The following is an 18,848-nucleotide window of genomic DNA, read 5'->3' as shown; positions in this document are numbered from 1 at the left end:
CTGCTCTTTCAGAGGACCCAGGTTCAATTGTGAGCACCCACATGGCAGCTCACAATCGTCTTATCTGACACTCTCATACAACATACACGTAGGCAAGTAAAATTAAACTAAATTCTTTTTTTTTTTTAAAGTTGGGGAATGACTTTTTAAATCTAAGTAATATTTATGCCAAATGTTTAACTGAAATTATGTAATGAATATTGCACAGAATACTAAATTATGGTTTGGGGAGATAGATTAGTCAGTGGAGTGCTAGCTGTGTAAGCATGGAGACTTGAATTTGATCCTTAGAACCCATGTAAATTAGCTGGGCCTGGTGAGCAGCGTTTGTAATTCCAGTGCTGGGGAGGAGCCAGGCTTATAAGCCTGCGGCTTATGGGGGTTGAAGACCAGGCAGATACTCTGGCACCAGCACAGAAACATCCCATCTCTCTGACCTTGTCAGCTGCTGACAAACACCTCAGTTGTTCTGTAGACAATATAAATGCTCAACGGTAGAGTAAGTGACAGCGACTCTTTCAAGGTTTGCAAGGATGGCTGTCATGAAGCTTATTCCTCTAAATATAATAGCTCCCTAAGCCGGAAGGAAGTCCAGTGGCCCGGAGCCTCCAGCCCGCCTACCGAGTCTGAGTTACAGCCACCAATGACCGCCCATGCACAGAACCGACTCAGAATCATGATGCCCTCTGATGGCCAACCACCACACCAAGAAAACGGCACTCCTTTCTCAGCATTTTTCATCTTCTTTCCCTAGTCATTGATTTTTCTGGCTCCTTAAAGATCCATATTACCTCTTCCTCATTGGTGGCTTGGACACTAATAGAAACACCACTTTCATTCAGGGTCCAGAGAGTATGGTAGAGAAAATTCTGAGCCCAGGAACACGGTTGGAACTTTGTTGCTTATGCAAGGCTGCCAGACCCATAGCAGGCCATTTGGAAGACATGATCTTCCACAGCAAGAAAGGTGAAAGCCCTCGGCTCATTGTTGGTCATTTCCAAGTTCAAGGGTGAAGTATAAATGTTGGATATACCCAACATACACACATTCCTAAATAGGCTGTCAAACATGTGCCCACACCCAGCACTTAAGCATTATGGTCATCCTATTGGCATTGTGGATTGTATTGGCCAATTTCCTTTACAGCTGCCAAAGGAAGGGCTGAAGCAGCTACCACCTCTTCGGGAATGCTGTTGGACGCCAAGAAAAGCCACAAGGAGGAAGATCTCTTAGGAGAACAGTCTGACGCTACTTTGCAATAGATGGTGTGTCCTTTTAGAGCACTGGCGACATCATAGCACAGCTGCCACCTGGTGGCCAGCAAACGCCATTTCCACCATCTGGTTGGACAGTATTAGGGCCAGATTTCCGGGGAGTCCTCAGAATAGTTAGCCAAATTCATTACAAAGTCCACCATCCCTGGCATCCTACTTGTGCATCCCACCCCAGAACGTGGTGCAGAAACAACTTGCTAGATGAGGGCAAGTGAAAATCACACACTAGGTTACTGCGAACCTCAGAATACTACTACTGCAGTATCCCTAAAAGATGCTTGACTAAGCTCCCCACTGCGGCATGGCGGTAGAGCCGCCCATTGCGGCATGACGGCAAGGCGGCAGAGCAGCCCATTGCGGCATGGTGGTAGAGCAGCCTATTGCAGCATGGTGGTAGAGTCAGTGGTCCATTTCTGAAAAAGCATGTGAATCTCCAAACTTGACTCTTCCCTTTTGCCAGAGTCGAGGTCCGGGGGTCAACTGGACTCCAGAACCTCAGAGAATTACATCAGTTGGAGGGTCCAGGGCACATAGCCTAATTCCAAAGCAAAAGAAACTCTGCCCTCAGCACATCCTTAACACATGCCTGGAAGGAAGCTGTCTGCTGTAGTGTGGCTCTCATGGTGAAAAGTTTAGTTTGGAGTGTTAGGATTCTGCTTCAGGCCACCTACTTGTAATGTCATTGCTTACTTTCCATGGGGGCGTGGCCAGGGCCATATAAAAGAACAGACCCTCCCTCCCTTCCTCTCTGCCCGCTCTACCGGCTCTACCCTCTTACTTTCTCTTTCTCCCTCTTCCTCTCAGTTTCTGGGGTACCCCTCCCCCCTTTTCCTTCTTTTCCCCATTTAATAAACTCCTCTAGAACATAATATCTGCTGCCTTACATCTTACTATCTTATCATCTTATTTTCTTTTTATTAATCATAACATTCAGCACATCTTTAACCCATGTCTGGGAGGAAGCTGTATGTTGGAGTGTGGCTCTCATGGTGAAAAGTTTAGTATGGAGTCTGTCCCTAGATAATCAGGAGAAGGGAACCACCAACACTTGACTGCAGAGATAGAGTCCCCCTGATATGGAAGCTCCAACAGACCAGGTAATTTCCTGGAATGCTGGGAATTGTAGTTCTTAGAAAATACCAAAGCCTCATGGGAAAGTACAGTGGTTTATAGGGTTGTCCTTATAACCTCCTGCAACATGTGGGTCAAGGCTATTCTCAGTGGGAAATTCCTGGAAGTGTCCTGACAAATGTCTGTCTCTCGCATAGTATTTAATTTTAACAAAGCGTTCTTTGAATTTGGTCCAAAATGGTGGAGTTGGTTTTTCTGGCAAATCTTAGTTTTAACACTTGCCAACACTAAGGAGAATGAGGCAGTAGGATTATGACTTTGAGGCTAGCCTGGACTATATAGTGAGACTCCATCTTTCAAAAGACAGTGGACAGAATGTATTCTAGATAGAGATAAGTGACAGGTGTGACAAGGGAGTTTTAAATCTATTCTTGTTGCAAGAAAAGGCTTATAGAAAGTGTGTGTGTGTGTGTGTGTGTGTGTGTGTGTGTGTGTGTGTGTGTGTAAAGAAAGCTGTCAAAATCTCTTTAGCTGGTTCTGGCTGCTGCCCTAGGAGTGCAACTATGGAAGCAAGAGGGATACAAGTTCAAAGTCAGACTTGGCCTCATAGCTAGTTTTAGTCCAGCCTGAGTTGTATAGTGAGATCACGTCTGAAAACCACAAAATATATATTTTTTCTCTCCCTCAGAGTTCTCATACACTGACTTGCAAGAAACAAACTGTACTCAAATGCTGAGTAAACCCTGAGTGGCCCGTGCCTCACTGGGGATCAGCACTCTGTCTCTACTGAACACTATAGGAGTAGCATAGATGGGGCAGGAGGTCAGTAGCAAGCACCGCACCAGTCCTGTCAGGAGGAGAAGGGGCCCACGCTTTCAATTTTCCAATAAAGACAACCAAAGAAGGCCTGAGATTCCGGGTTTATTGCAAAGGCTCAGTCAATAGACCTTACCAAATGGAGTCAGTGTGAGGCAGGAGGGCAAAGGAAGACTCCGGGAAAAGCTGACTGAGATGTTGAACTTGATATCATTCTATTTCCATAGCTGGGGAGAAGTGATTTTCAGTCATACACTACACAACACGATTTTAACCAGGGAAATGTATATGCAGTGGCATTCCCTTAGGATTGTATTGCATGGTGACTGTCTTAGTATAAGCACACTCTGAGAGATTCTCACAGAACATAAATCAGCTAATCCCCAGGGTTTTTAGGGTTTTTTGGTTTAGTTTTGTTTTGTTTTTTACTTTCTTGGTTTTTGTTTTTCCCAACTGAACTGTCCTCTCCTAGCAGGAGTCCTTCTAAGGCCCTTTCCCAAGAACATGAAGCAAGGACGCCAGCACAGATGCTACAGGAATCCTGAAAGCCACGGGCCTCCAAAGACAAAGCCACATTTCAGTCTTACGACAACCATGAGGGGATTGCAGAATGTAAGACACATGGGGCAGTGGTTGCACTCACCCATCAGAAAGTGAGGAAGCTGGAAGACAGGTGACCCCAAGGACCCAGATAGAAGTGAATGGGGACCGCTATCATTCAGGTCCCAGGAAGAAAAAATACAATCCCAGGTAGAGTGAGGGACAAAGATCTGAGTCTTGGGGGAGATATTTGTAGGGAGGATGCTATCCCTAAGTCAGCTAAGAAAGCAGGGCAGTGGGGTGCAGAGGATGAGAGGGTCCTGAACTCTGGTATGGACTCAAACAAGTCAACTGCTTCACCCAGCAACTCATGAAAACGGATGCAAAGTCCCATAGCCAAGCATTAGGCGGAGCTTGGGGCATCCTGCCAAAAAGGGGGAGGAAGGATTGAAGGAGCCAGAGAGATCAAGGGCACAACAAGAAAACCTACAGAATCAACTAACCTGTGCCCCACAGGTGCCTATAGGTGGTTCAGAGACAGAAGCACCAGACAGCATGCAGGAGACAGACGTAGGCTCTCTGCACATCTCTAACAGTTGTGAGGCTTGGTCTTCATGTGAGACTCCTTAAGACAAAGCAGGGATTGTCTCTGACTACATGGCCTGTCTTTAGAGCCTCTTTTCCTAACTAAGCTACCTTGTCTAGCCTCAATAGAAGAAGATGCAACTTGATGCAACTTAATGCAACTTGATATGCAAAGGCAGATGGATATCCATAGAAGGCCTCCCCTTTTCTGAGGAGGAAAGGAAAGCATGATGAGGGGAGGGGAAGGGAGAGGCAGGTATTGGAAGGAGAGGAGGGAAGGGATGCTGAGATGGGGATGTAAATTCAATTTAATTAAATAGTTAATTACTTAATTTTTTTAAAAGGACAAGAGGAAGTGGATGCTGAGGCTGGGGAGAACCAGGGAAACCAATATACCTCTGCAAGAGAACAGTATCCCACAGTGTTGAGGATGGAGCCTTCATCTCAGTTTTGCATCCTTCTGAAGGACCATCTCTGTGTGCCTGCTCATGCCTGCGCCACTGCCATCTTTTAGCTCAGGTGGGAAAGAAACTCCTGCAAGGTGAAGCGGCCCCTTCCTCCAGCCCTTCCCTTTTAGCACTGCATGAGTGCATCCAGTCTCTTGATTTTTTTTCTACTTCAGGTCTAGGAAGATACTTCCAAGCTCCCAAGAGTTTGGACCAGGCACCACAGCATGCTACAAATCCCTGCGAGTTGCCAGCAGTAAAAGAGAACAGGACTTTGCTTTCTTCAGCAAAGTCATCCCACCAACATGAGAAAACAATGTAAGCACATCATGAGGAGGGACACAGCGGTCTAAACAAGCTCCACTGCTATGAACTTGCTTGTTTAATAGCAGACCCACACACTTAGACCTGTTCAGCCATCAACGGGGATCCCCGAGAGTGGCAAACTGTCTTCAGCTCACCCACTGACCTAAGTCAGGTGTCTCCACTCTGCTACATGGCACACCTGACTTTCCATGTCATCAGGTGTATGCGGAAAAACCCACCTTCCAATGGTGGCGGTCTGTCACCTACAACAACAACCTGGAGCCTGTGTTGCCCGAGTGACAGGGGCATCCATCAGTCAACAGGATCATTATCTACCCTCCCATCTCACTGTCTCACAATGTCCAAATTGCCAGGTGGTAGGAAACTACCAAGGGCACCCAAGTATGAAGGGCTACTAAGTGGGTCTGGCTGAACAGCAGCTCTGTATTTTGTACCCCACAGTCCAGAATAGAGGGGCTAGGTAGTCAACAAGAGCCAGGTATGGAAGCAGACCAGGTCACCCAGAAAGGTCTTTTTGCACTCAGTGACCGCTGTCCACATGTAGAATGGTAGGGTGAAACTGGCCACAAAATTAACACTGCCACCTTGGACACTAGGAAAATGTGCCCAGTAGCAGCCTGTTTGAGAAATGTGGCCAGGTGTGAACCCCTACTCAATAGCATGAGCATGACAGCCTTTCTGAAGAGCTGTTCAAAGCTAGGGTCTATTTATCCTTGAACACAACTTAAGCTCGAACCAATGAATGAGCTGACACTCATGATGCCCAGCCACGGAAGATATCTGATCATATCAGTTCACACTATTGGCCAGACTGGTCATGGCCTCCTCTGGTGCCAACCCTATCCCTCCCTCAGGTATTCTATTCCTTGGAAATATGCTGGGTCTTCAGTTTTCACACTAACTTGTGCAGCTTGAGTCTACTGAAATGCTCAGAGCCCTCTCCAATGCCTCTGGTCACATTGAACAGTCGGGTGTGATGAGGCCAATGGGAGCATCCCAGGATGTGACTAGTGACACGTGTCCTTCCCAGCATCCTCTGGCTTCACCCAGGGTGAAGGATGAAGCACAGTAAGCTTCAAGTCACTGCAAAACTAACAAGCAGGCAAAGGGAAATCATGCCTGTCCTGGGCCTCCTCACATCCTTGACCTCCACTAAACCTGAGGCTGCACCTGCACCCTGTCTTCTCTGCAGGGGATCCCATCCTGGCACACCCTGCTAAGTTTCAGCTTCTGCAGTCTCCGCCATTACTGAGGTTGCGTGATCATGAATGGTCTCCGTTGACCTCTCACAGCGATGCTCTGCATGGCCCCTTCAGTTCTGCAACTCTCACATCACCAAAATGTGCACACACCACCCCATTGATCTGCCAGCTTGAGATGCAGCATGGGCTCCCTGTAGGCTACAGCTCTGTGCTGACTGCAAGGAAATACTTCTAAAAAAGTTGAGCTCAGGGATGGTGGTCTCTTGCTAATCACACTGGGTTTTATCCCCAGCTAACCAACACCCATTGTCCCTATAAAGCAGAGGGTTTGCTCCAGTGGTGCTAGTCTCTTGTTAATAGCTGATTCTTTAGCCCCAGAAGATCGGAAACTGTTGTGCCCACATGATAAACTAGAGAATGCCACTCAATGGAGGCCAGGCTAAGAGTCCATCCCGTGTTAGCAATGAAGAGCAGGCTCATTCCCGAAAGGACTCTCTACCCAGGAGAGAGACAGAGTAGGGTTTCTAAAAGCAGTTATGTCATACTGCGCGCTGGACAGAAGTTTCAAAACTGTCTGTTATCAGAGATTTAAAAAGCTCTAGTGGGCTAAAACAATTTGTTCTGTGTTATAAAAGAATGCACCTCTTGATATTGCAGGTAGGCTACATGAGGACACTCTGCTCAGCAGAAGGCTAGAAGGATGCGGGAGGAGGAGAGGGAGGGGGAGGGAGGAATTGATGCAGAGGCCAGGGAGGAATGCTGCTTGCTGTATTTCTCCTCCATCGATTATTCAGCTTGAATGTTTATGCAACCTACAACTACCATTGTAGTACCATTGGTGACACCTTCCACTGTAGGCTGGCCCCTCCCACATCAATCATCAATCAAGAAAGAGCCCCGCAAGCCAATATGATGGAGGCCTCTTCTCCATTGAGGATCCCTCATTTAAGATGACTCTAGATTACTTAAAGTTGACTAAAACAAACAAAACACCCAATGACAAAATATCGCACAGTAGAAGCACAAGAAGAAATGTTCTGTCTATGTGCTGCATATGTAATCTTTGTACAGAAGCGTGTATGTATGCAACTGAGCATAGCTTGCCATCTGCTGGAAGAATGTAATAATAATTCTAGGGGAGCTCTCATATTTTCAAAGTTCTGGACCTCCTTTCAGGCAATTACAATATGCCAATCATTTAATAAGCACCTGAACAGAGCCAGGCCAATGAAATTAAAGCCAGTGGTACCCAGTCTGATGGAGTGGGAATATAAAGGAAGTAATGAAGGTGAGATTCTTGTTATACGTGTTTCTTAGCATATCTATATATAAAGGCAATGGATGTTTTACATTTTTTAATGTACTTGGGGATCTGGAGAGACGGTTCTGCAGTTGAGAGCATTTGGCGCTTAATGCAGAAGAAACAAGTTCTGTTTCCTGGCACTTGTGTTTATTCATTTACTTATTTTACTTTTGAGGCACAGTTTCTCTGTGTAGCGCTGACTGTCCTGGAACTCTCACTGTAGATCAGGCTGTCCTTAAACTTAGGTCCCACCTGCATCCCAAGTGCTGAGATTAAAGGCATTTGCCACCAATGCTAGGCTAAAATGAAGCTTTTAAAATGTATGTGAGGTCTTTGATCTATTTAGATATGTTTAATGTCATCATTCTACTTGTGGACATCCAGTTGCCCTGCACCATTTATTAAAGATGCTGTCTTTCTCCAGTGCGTATTTTTGGCATCTTTGTCAAATATTATATAGCTATAATGATTATACACATGGGTTATATTGATCTAAGTATTGGAATTCCAGTTCTCTCCATAATCTTGTTTAAAGAGCAACTCTGAATCTTTGAACAGATTGATAAAAATGTTGTGCTTACAAGTTCATATTTCTCACCATGTCACAAAATTTATTAATTAACTCATTCCATTATAAATGTTTGTCTATTGCTTATCTGCTAAATTATGCAACTCATGGGTGGGAAACATTCCTTGTCAGCTATATGTTTGATAGAGGATTAATATCCTGAATTTACAAAGAAAACAACAAAAACTGAAACAAACAAACAAAAATTAATTCCAAATCCAAACGTCCCAAGTAAAAAACAAGTTATATTCAGATTGGCATGGTAGTGTATGCCTTTAATCCCAGCACTTGGGAGACAGAGGCAGGCCAGTCTCTGAGTTTGAGACCACCCTGGTCTACAAAACGAGTTCCAGGACAGCTGTGGCCACACAGAGAAACCCTGTCTTGAAAAACAACAGCAGAAGCGATAGATCAAAGTACAATAATCAAAAGAAAAAATGGCTAAGAAATATATTTTTAAAATATGCTCAGAACTCTTAGCTATCAGGGAAATGCAAATTAAAACGATTTTAAGATTTCATCTCATCCAAGTCAGAGTAGCTAAGATAAAAGGAAGAAAAAAAAAGATGAGATAAAAGATGGCAGTGCCAATAAAGCATGGTGTTGGATCATTGGAATAGTAGTGATTACAGAATGACAGGCAGGCTGTGGCTGTGGACCCCAAAACTCCAGTATCTGTGTTTCCCAGGTGACAAGAAAGCCTATGGTGAAGGAAACTCAGGTCACCTGGCTCATCCTCGGAAAAGTCCCTACATTCAGCAGGAGCTCAGTATCAACATCTATCCATCCACATACTCCTACTGTCCCTTAGGTGGATACCGTCTGGGTACTGAAGTACACAGTTCCAACCTTGGATGGCCTGACGTCCAGGATCCACTAAAACAGCACCATCTGCCACTCTAGAGTACAACCAATCTCCACAAGGAGAACAACCAGACCTCTAAACTCACAGGTTCTCCAAAATGTCTGCTCCCAGCCAGCACAGTGTCTGAGCACAGTGTCTGGGAAGCTGGAGCTCATTAATCTCAGAGGAAGAAGGCCAGTAGCAGGGCAGCTGACCATAGGACTTCCCCTGGTGAGAGGAGGGCCCCCAGGATCCTGAGGAACCCAATCCATTCTGAGGATCATGTATCAGAGGAGAAACATGGGCAATTCCCTGAGAACCACCTGCCAATAAGAGACCATACCCACCAATCCAAAGAGGGCTCCTGCAGGAACATCCAGCTTCCTGCCCAGGACTCTTTCTGTACCCTAAGAGCTCCAGAAGGCTCCAGGATCTGCTAACCAATGCCAGAGACAACCAGATGGCTCAAGGTCAGCATAAAAACACAGTAAGAAACAAACAAACAAACAAACAAACAAAAAACCAACAACAACAGAGGGATATGAGAAATCCAAACCCAGTTTTCTACCACCAAACAGCCCTGGATACCACACTATAACTGAAACACAAGAAAATGGTATTAAAGCTGGGCTAATGATGATAATCATGCCTTTAAAGAGAAAGCCCTTAAAGAAGTACAAGAAGGTAGTCAAATAGATTGAGGCTTTAAAAGAGGAAATGAGAAAAAATCACTCAAATAAATATACGAAAATACAAACAGGAGAAGGAAATCAATAAAATGGTTCAAGGTCTGAAGAGGTAAATGGGAACAATAAAGAAAGCACAAACTAAGGAAACCCTGCAGAGGGAGAACTTAGGGAAGGAAACAGGAACTACAGAGGTAAGCACAGACAACAAAATACAAGAAATGGAGGAAAGAACCTCAAGTGTGGAAGATACAATTAAAAAACTGATGCAACTGTCAAAGAAAATGGTAAACCTAAAAAAAAAAAAAAAATCTCTGACACAAAACATCCAAGAATTCAAGGACACCATGAAAAAACAAAACCTAAGAATAATAGGAATAGAAGCAAGAAAAGATTCCTGGCCCCAAGACCCATAAAATATTTTCAACAAAATCATAGAAGATAATTTTCTCAATCTAAAGAAAGAGATGCCAAAAGGCCTACAAAAGTACAAATAGATTGGACCAGAAAAGAAAATCTTCCCACAAAATAATCAAAACACTAAATGTAAAGAACAAAGAAAACATTAAAACTCCAGGGGGAAAAGACCAAGTAAAGTGTAATGGCAAACTTCTCAGAATCACACCTAACTTTTCACCAGAGACCATAAATCCCTGAAGGGCCAGGGCAGACATCTCACAAACCCTAAGAGACCACAGATTCCAATGCAGACTACTATGCTCAGCAAAAAAAATCCAATCACCAAAGAGAAAACAAGATAATTCTAAGACAGAACCAAATTTTAAAAACATCTATGCACAAAACCAGCCCTACAGAAAATGCTAGAAGGAAAACTTCCAACTTAGGAGGTCAACTATACCCCATCATCCCAAAATAGCACAACACAGGATATAAACAACTTAACCACAGCCAAACCAAAAGAAGAGAAGCACATCAGCACACTACCACAACCAACATCAAAATAAAAGGAACTAAGAGTCATTGGTCATTAGTCTTGACATCAATGGTCACAATGTTCCAGTAAAATGACAGACTAACAGACTGGATGTATAAACAGGCCCCATCATTCTGCTGCATACAAGAAACACATCTCAGCCACAAAGACATTACCTGAGAGTAAAGGGCTAGAAAAAGGTTTTCTAAGCAAATGGACCCAAGAAGCAAGCTGGAATAGCCATTCTAAAATCTAGTAAAGTAGACTTTCAACCAAAATTGATCAAAAGAGATGAGGAAGGACACTTTTTCATCAAAGGAAAAATCCACAAACATGACATCTTAATTCTGAACATCTATTCCCCAAATGCAAGGACACCCACATTTGTAAAAGAAACATTGATAAAGCTTAAACCACACATCAATAATGGGGGACTTAAACACTCTACTCTCACCAAAAGACATGGCAACAAAACAGAAACTAAACATAGAGATAATGACACTAACTGATGTCATGAATCAAATGGATCTAACAGATATCTACAGAATCTTATGCCCAAACACAAAATAATATACCTTCTTCTCAGCACCTCAGAGAGCCTTCCCCAAAACTGATCATATAGTCCGTTGCAAAGCAAGCCTCAATAGATACAAGTGGATTGAAATTATCCCTGTATCTTATCAGACCACCATGGACTAAAGCTGGACCTCAACAACAAAAAGCCTATACCTGCATGGAAACTGAACAACTTTCTACTTAATGACAACTGAGTCAGGGAAGAAATAAAGAAATTAAACATGTCCTAAAATTCAATGAAAATGAGAGCACAGCATACCCAAAAGTATGGGACATAACAAAAGCAGAGCTAAGAGGAAACTTCATAGCACTAAGTGCCTTCATAAAGAAATTGAAGACATCTCATACAAGCAAATTAACAGCATATCTGAAGGTGCTAGGGAAAAAAAAAGAAGCAGACACACCAAAGAGCAGTATATAGCTGAAAATAATCAAACTCAAGACTGAAGTCAACAAATTAGAAGCAAAAAGAACAATTCAAAGAATCAATGAAGCTAAGAGCTGGTTCTCTGAGAAAATCAGCAAGATAGAGAAACCCTCAGCCAAACTAACCATAAGGCAAAGAGACACTATCCAAATGAATAAAATCAGAAATGAAAAGGGAGACATAACAACAGACACAGACGAAATCCAAAGAATCATTAGTTCTTACTTCAAAAAACTATATGCCACAAAATGTAAAATTCTAATTGAAATGGATAAATTTCATGATAGATTCCACTTACCAAAGTTGAGTTAATATCAGGTAAACAAATTAAATACTCCTATGTCTCCTAAAGAAATAGAAAGCCATTAAAAGTCTCTCAACCAAAAAAGGAAAAACAAAAACAAACAAACAAAACCAACCAACCATACAAAAAACCTCAGCACAGAATTCTACCAGACCTTCAAAGAAGAGCTAATTCCAATACTCTTCAAATTATTCCACAAAATAGAAATGGAAGAAAGATAGCAAACTCATTCTATGAGGCCACAGTTACCTTGATAGTTAAACCACACAAAGACTCAATAAAGAAAGAGAATTTTAGACCAATTTCCTTCATGAACATTGATACAAAAGTACTCATTAAAACAATCACAAACTGAATCCAAGAACACATCAAAAAATGTCATCCATCATGACCAAGTAGGCTTCATTCTCCGGCATGCAGGGTTAGTTCAATATATGGAAATCCATCAATGTAATCTACCATATTAACAAACCGAAAGGCAAAACTACCCACATGATCATCTTCTTAGGTGACAAGAAAGCATTTGACAAAATTCAACAACCTTTCATGATAAAAGTCTAGGAGAGATCAGGGATACAAGGCACATATCTCCACATAATAAAGGCAATATGCAACAAGATGATAGCCAACACAAATTAAATGGAGAGAATCTCAAAGAAATTAAACTAAAATCATGGACTAGACAAGGCTGCCCACTCTCTACATATCTCTTCAATGTAGTACTTGAAGTCTTAGCTAGAGCAATAGGAAAGCTAAAAAATATCAAGGGGATACAAATTGGAAGAGAAGAAATCAAAGTATCACTATTCACTGATGACATGATATAAGTGACTCCAAAATTCTACCAGGAACTCCTACACCTTATAAACACCTTCAGCAAAGTGGCTGGATGCAAAATTAACTTAAAAAAAAACTAGGAGTCCTCCTGTATACAAAAGACAAATGGGCTGAGAAAGAAATTAGGGAAGCAACACCCTTCACAATATCCTCAAAAAACAAAGTATCTTGGTGTAACTCTAACCAAGGAAGTGAAAGACTTGTATGAAAAAAACTTAATGTCAGAGGACATCTATGGTAGGCTCCCATCTGCTCTCTCTCTTCATCTACTTCTGGTGTCTATTCTATTTGCCCTTCTGAATGAGAATCAAGCATCCTCACTAGGATCCTTTTGAACAGAACACCAACAGCTCAGGCTCTAAGATCAACAATTAATAAATGGGACCTCATGAAACTGAAAAACTTCTGTACAGCAAAGAACACTGCCAATAACAAAATGACAGCCTGCAACCTGGGAAAAGATCTTCACCAACTCTACATTCAACAAAGAGCTAATACCCAAAATACATAAAGAATTCAATAAATTAAACATCAACAAACAAAATAATCCAATTAAAAATGGAGTACAGAGCTAAACCCAAAAGATGCTCCACCATACAACAAGAATATTTACTCACCTATGTTCATAGCAGCTCTACTAGTAACAACCAGAAACTGGAAGCAACCCAGATGTCCCTCAACCTAAGAATGGATAAAGAAACTGTGGTACATCTACACAATGGAACACTATTCAGCTATCAAAACAAGGACATCATGCAATTTATGGGCAAGTGAATGGAGCTGGAAACAATAATCCTGAATGAAGTAGCCCAGACCCAGAAGGACATGCATGGTCCATACTCACTTATAAGCAGATATTAGCCATATGATACAGGATAGGCATATTACAATCCACAGACCTAAAGAAGCTAAGTAACAAGGAGGACCCTAGGGAGGATGCTTAATTCTCTTTCAGAAGGGCAAATAGAAGAGACACTGTAAACTCTTGAAGAGAGGGAACAGGAAGGGAGCCTACCATAGAGGTCCTTGAAAGCTCCATCTAGCAATGGATCAAAGCAGAAGCTGAGACTCATAGCCGAACTTTGGGCAGAGCTCAGGGAGTCTAATGAAAGAGTTGTGGGATAGAAGGATCTGGAGAGAACAGGAGCTCCACATGAAGACAAACAGAGCCAACAAATCTGGGCCCAGGGGACCCTGCAGAGATTGATGCATCAAACAAGGACCATGCATCGAGAGGACTTAGGCCCCCTGCTCAGGTGTAGCTGATAGGCTGCTCAGACTCCATGATGCAGGAAGTCCTAATAAGATTTTGTAGGCTGATGTCAGTCAGTTGATAGGGAAGAGGGGTCCTGCTCTCTTAGGACTAGGGGAGGGGAATAGGGGAGAAGAGGGAAGGATGGTGGGACCTGGAGGAGATGAGGGAGGCGGGCTACGACTGGGATGTAAAGTGAATACATTTTAAAAAAATAAAAATATTTAAAAAGACAAAAATTCTAGCAAGGATGTGGGTAAAGGAGCATTCCTATTATTTCCTGTTGGTGGGATTGCAAACTGGTACAGCCATTCTGGAAATCAGTATGGAGAATTCTCACAAAGCCAAAAGTAGATCTGCTGTATCACCCAGCTGTAACAATTCTTGGCATATGCCCAAAGGACTCAGCATCCCACTTCACAGATACTTGCTCAGCCATGTTCATTTTTATTCTTTTTACAATAACTAGAAAATGGAAACAACCTAAATGTTCTTCAGCTGATGAATTGATAATGAACACGTGATTCATATACACAATGAAATACTATTCAGCCATAAAGAAAAGTGAATCATGAAATTTGCAAGTGAATGCGTAGAACTAGAAAATATTACACTGAGGTAACCCAGACCCAGAAAGACAAACACCATATGTTCTGCCTTGTTTGTGGATCCTGGCTGAAATCATCTCAGAGAGGGAACCTCAGATGAGAAATTGCCTGCATAAAAGACTTTCCTATCAAGCCATGAGGAGCAAACCAGTAAGCATGACTCTTCCTGACCTCTGCGTCAGCTCCTGGCTCCAGGTGCAACCCCTGTTTGAGTTCCTGCCTTGGCTTCCCTGGGTGGACTGTTATTCAGGATATGTAAGCAAAGTAAATTCTTTCATCTCCAAGTTGCTTTTAGACACGGTGTTTCATCAGGCTAATAAGTACCCTAACTAAGATACTAGCTCTGAATATTTTGATGTGAACATACAACCTGGAGTGATTGCAGGATCAGGAAAGTATAAAGGGACCAGGGGATATTAGGACACAGCTGCTATGATGGGAGAAATGGAAGTGAGGGCATTTACCTGGATAGGGGGAGGGGGAGTGAGACAGAAGGATAGGGAAAGAATGAAAATAAGAAACTCTAAGGATGTTTGACAAAGGCCATAGGGAAAATTATTTTATGTTTACTTCGAAATACATATTAATCAGTGTGTGTGTGTTATATATAAAACCTATATTTAAATAAAGGTATAAAACTTGGAGTGATAATGCTCCCCCAAAGCCATTGACTATTTAACAAAAGGTTCTGTTCCAGATAGAGAAACCATCCCTTTCAGTTGTGATGGGGGGGGGGGGGAGAGATCCAGGAGACTGCACAGACAATGTAGGTTATTGTCATTGTCCTTGACTTTTTGCTAGAACTTGAAAGTAAGATCTTAAGGGTGAAGACACTACAAACATCTGACCTAGGATTTGGAGCAATTGAGCAGTAACTGACCTGGAAACTCTCATAGTCTCTAAAGATGCCATGCAAGCTTCCAAGGGAGAAAACAAATCCACAGAACCATCTGTAAAGGAACATGTCCTCAGGCAGGTGATAATGGCACTTATATCTTGGGGATAACCTGCAGCCAACTAATTAAACTTAAAACCCACTTAATAGGTGGGAATCTATGCTTGGAACTGTAAACCTAGGCAGGAACTTGTAGCTGGACAAATCACAGCCCCCAAAGGAGTACCTCTTATTGACACTCTCCTAAGTCAGTATACTTTCTAACTGCAGTCTAAATATGTGCTTATGCACATAAATAAGTGAACTTATAGCTACTCCTCACAAATGAAGCTTTTTTTTTTTTTTGCAGAAGATGGAGACCATTACAGAAATCCACAACTGGTAAAAAAAAAAATGCAGTTAATAAGTAATGATGTGGATGCCAACACCAACTGATCTGCAACCCAATCCCTATGCTGACAACTCTGGAAACACCTCAGAAGAGAGAGTGGAATGCTCGCTATGAGCCACAGGACCAAAGGCCCACTGGAAGATTTTGCCTTCCCTATACAACAAAGATTCTGTATCCGTGAAACCACAACAGCATGGTGGCCTAAACTAAGACCTGAAAAATTACACCAACTGACATGCGAATGTTTCTGAGGGAAGTCCCAGATGTCCTAGCCTAGATGGGGGAGCACATGTTTTTAATGGCTTTGGGGAGAGAGAGCATCAGTATTCTACAGGTACAAGGACACTGGCATGCAATTCAATCTTAAATGGTCAGTCCCAAACACATATACATTAGGATGATATCAAAATGGAACCAGTGGGTTATATATAAGTATGTACAAAAATCATAGAAGTTATGAATTTAAGATGCAGTTGGTCTAACACAAGAGGAGTTGGAGGCAGAAGAGGTAGTGGCTAAAATCACCTACACATAGGACTCATGTGATATTCTAAAAATATAATTAAGGACATTAAAAAAATTACTTGGAATTTTAAAAAAATGAGAAATCTTTTTTTTTTTTAAAGAAAGCATTTAATTGGGGTTTGCTTACAGTTTCAGAGGGTGAGTCCCCAAGCATCATGCTGGGAAGCATAGCAGCAGGCATGCAGGACAGCATGGTGCTGGACAGTGAATGACAGCTTGCATCTAGCCCATAGGCAGGAGAACACAGAGAGGAAGGTGGGGCCTTCTGTGAACTTTTGGAACCTCAAAGCCAGCGCCCAGCAATACAACTCCTCCAACAAGGCCGCAACTACTTTATCAAAGCAACACCTTCTAAACCCTCCGAAATAGTTCCTCCTACATGAGGACCAAGCATTTAAACACGTGAGTCCAAAAGGGCCATTTCAAACTACCACACCATGCTAAGAAACATCAAATAAAGGCATTTATAACTTAAACACACATTCAAAAACTGTTAGCCATTCAAGTGACATAAAAATGATAGAATTTGAAAAAGAAACCTGTGTATCAGAAAAAACAGTACATAGCCAAGTATGTTTATATATTAGGCAGGCAGATCTCTGTGAGTTCAAGGACATCCTGATCTACACAGTGATTTCTAGTATAGCAAGGGAAAATACACTTATATCCTGTCTCAAAAACAAACAAACAAGTGAAAAGCAAGAAAGACAATATATACATTAAAATAAAAACCTGAATTGAAGCAGAAATATAAAATATGTAATTAAAGGTTAATAAAATTTACACAAATAAGAAAAGGCTTATGTCGAGAAATGTTTTTCTTTACACTTCCCATGTAACTAGAATTCACATAATTAAGAACCACTCACAGTGTCAGTCAGTAGTATCAAGCGCTGTTGGGACACTACAGTTTTCAAATGAGTAAATTGTCACTAGCATCAGATGGAACAAGTCACTGACTATCTTAGCTCACTTGCCAGACACAGCACATTCTTGAGTAGACTGAGAAGGAGGTGACACAGTGTGGGAACTGCACATGAACCTGGGTGTGAGCTTGGGATTCCTTGATCCCAAGAAACATTGTGCAGTTTCACCCAAGAGAGGAAAAGATAAAAGTGACAAAAACTTCTACTCCTGGTCCTTTCTTGTGGATGGGGTCAGCATCATACTGTGGGGAGCTAGGAGCGTGATCTGCACAGTCCCACAGTGAGACTGCCAATTAAGCAAGTCCTCAGGGCTAAGGGGATGCCTCAGGGCTTAGGACCTCATGTTGCTCTTGCAGGTGACCTGGGTTTGGATCTCAGCACCCGCCGACAACCATTTATAATTCCAGCTTCAGGGGACCCGGCACCCTTTTCTGAACTCTACCAGCACCAGGCCCGTACATGACGGTCATGCATGCATGCAGCCCAAAATGGTCACACACACAAAATAAAACAAATCTTTTAAAAACTGAAAGATAAAATAAGTATTTCTATCTATCTTCCACCTTCTTAGACTTTCTGGCTGGTTAATGTCAACGGTTTTAGGGTCAAACCTATGACCAACTTGCGAGTGTTGGGGCCTTGCAGCATCCTTGGTCAAGCCATTCCTCTGCAGGCTGCATCCACTCTAGACTACTTTGTGGTTTGTGTTTCTCCTCACCTTTTGTTGTATTGAGCTGTACAGCTTTATTTGGTCCATCTTACGTCATTGTTGAAAAATAAACACGCGAATCCACTTGGCCATTACAGTTTTTATTGCTACCGTGTACAGGCTTGTGAGCTTCCATCTGGGTGTTCGCTTTCCGTGGAGGAATTTTTATTACTCTTCATAGAAAGTTGTGACTCATGGTTTTATGTTAATGAAACCTTCATTACCTTCTGCGAATAGAAAAAATAAGCTCCATAAGATAAACGGCAGCGTGACAGACTAATATTTGAGCGGTTTGTTTGCTATAAGATTGTAGGTCTTTCAGATCCCTTCATTTTGGTTGACTCCCTCCCTACCCTCGCCTCCCCTATTTTCCCACCCTTTCCCAATTTAAAATTTTCCAACCCCAGTATTATTTTCTCTGCTCGCATATTACCTACCATCCAGTCTCCTGTCATACATCACTTAAAGTACCCCTTCTCAGTGGCTCTTTTCTACTTGTGTCATCTACAGAAACTAAATCGAACACACCAAATTAGGGATATAAAGCTGAAATTAAAATATGAGAGAGAATAGTCATTTGTTTTACTATGTCTGGGTTACTTCGCTCAGTAGAATATTTTTTTCCGGTTTCACCAATTTGTCTGCAATTTTCATACTCGTTTACAGCTGGATAAAAGTTCTGTCGTGTACGCATAGCACAGTTTCATTATCCACTCATCAGCCGAACACCTAAACTGACTTCATTTTCTAGCTAATCTGAATAAAAGCATCAATAAGCATGGATGAGCAAGAGTCTTGGCAG

At 42.3% G+C, this 18,848-nt stretch overlaps 1 protein-coding gene across 1 annotated transcript in view; it reads right to left on the bottom strand.

The window, feature by feature from the left end:
• The window catches only part of NME8 (NME/NM23 family member 8), a 69,593-nt gene that overhangs the window by 8,758 nt on the left and 41,987 nt on the right, over window positions 1-18,848 (bottom strand). The window contains exon 17 of the mRNA XM_084796449.1: window positions 18,056-18,273. The gene's annotated coding sequence lies outside the window, so the exon portion shown is untranslated. The remainder of the gene's footprint in view (window positions 1-18,055; window positions 18,274-18,848) is intronic.

The sequence above is a fragment of the Acomys minous genome (assembly GCF_964271855.1).
Source record: "Acomys minous genome assembly, chromosome: 9".
In the NCBI taxonomy this organism is placed as follows: Eukaryota; Metazoa; Chordata; class Mammalia; order Rodentia; family Muridae; genus Acomys; species Acomys minous.
This window is presented reverse-complemented; position numbering and strand designations above follow the sequence as displayed.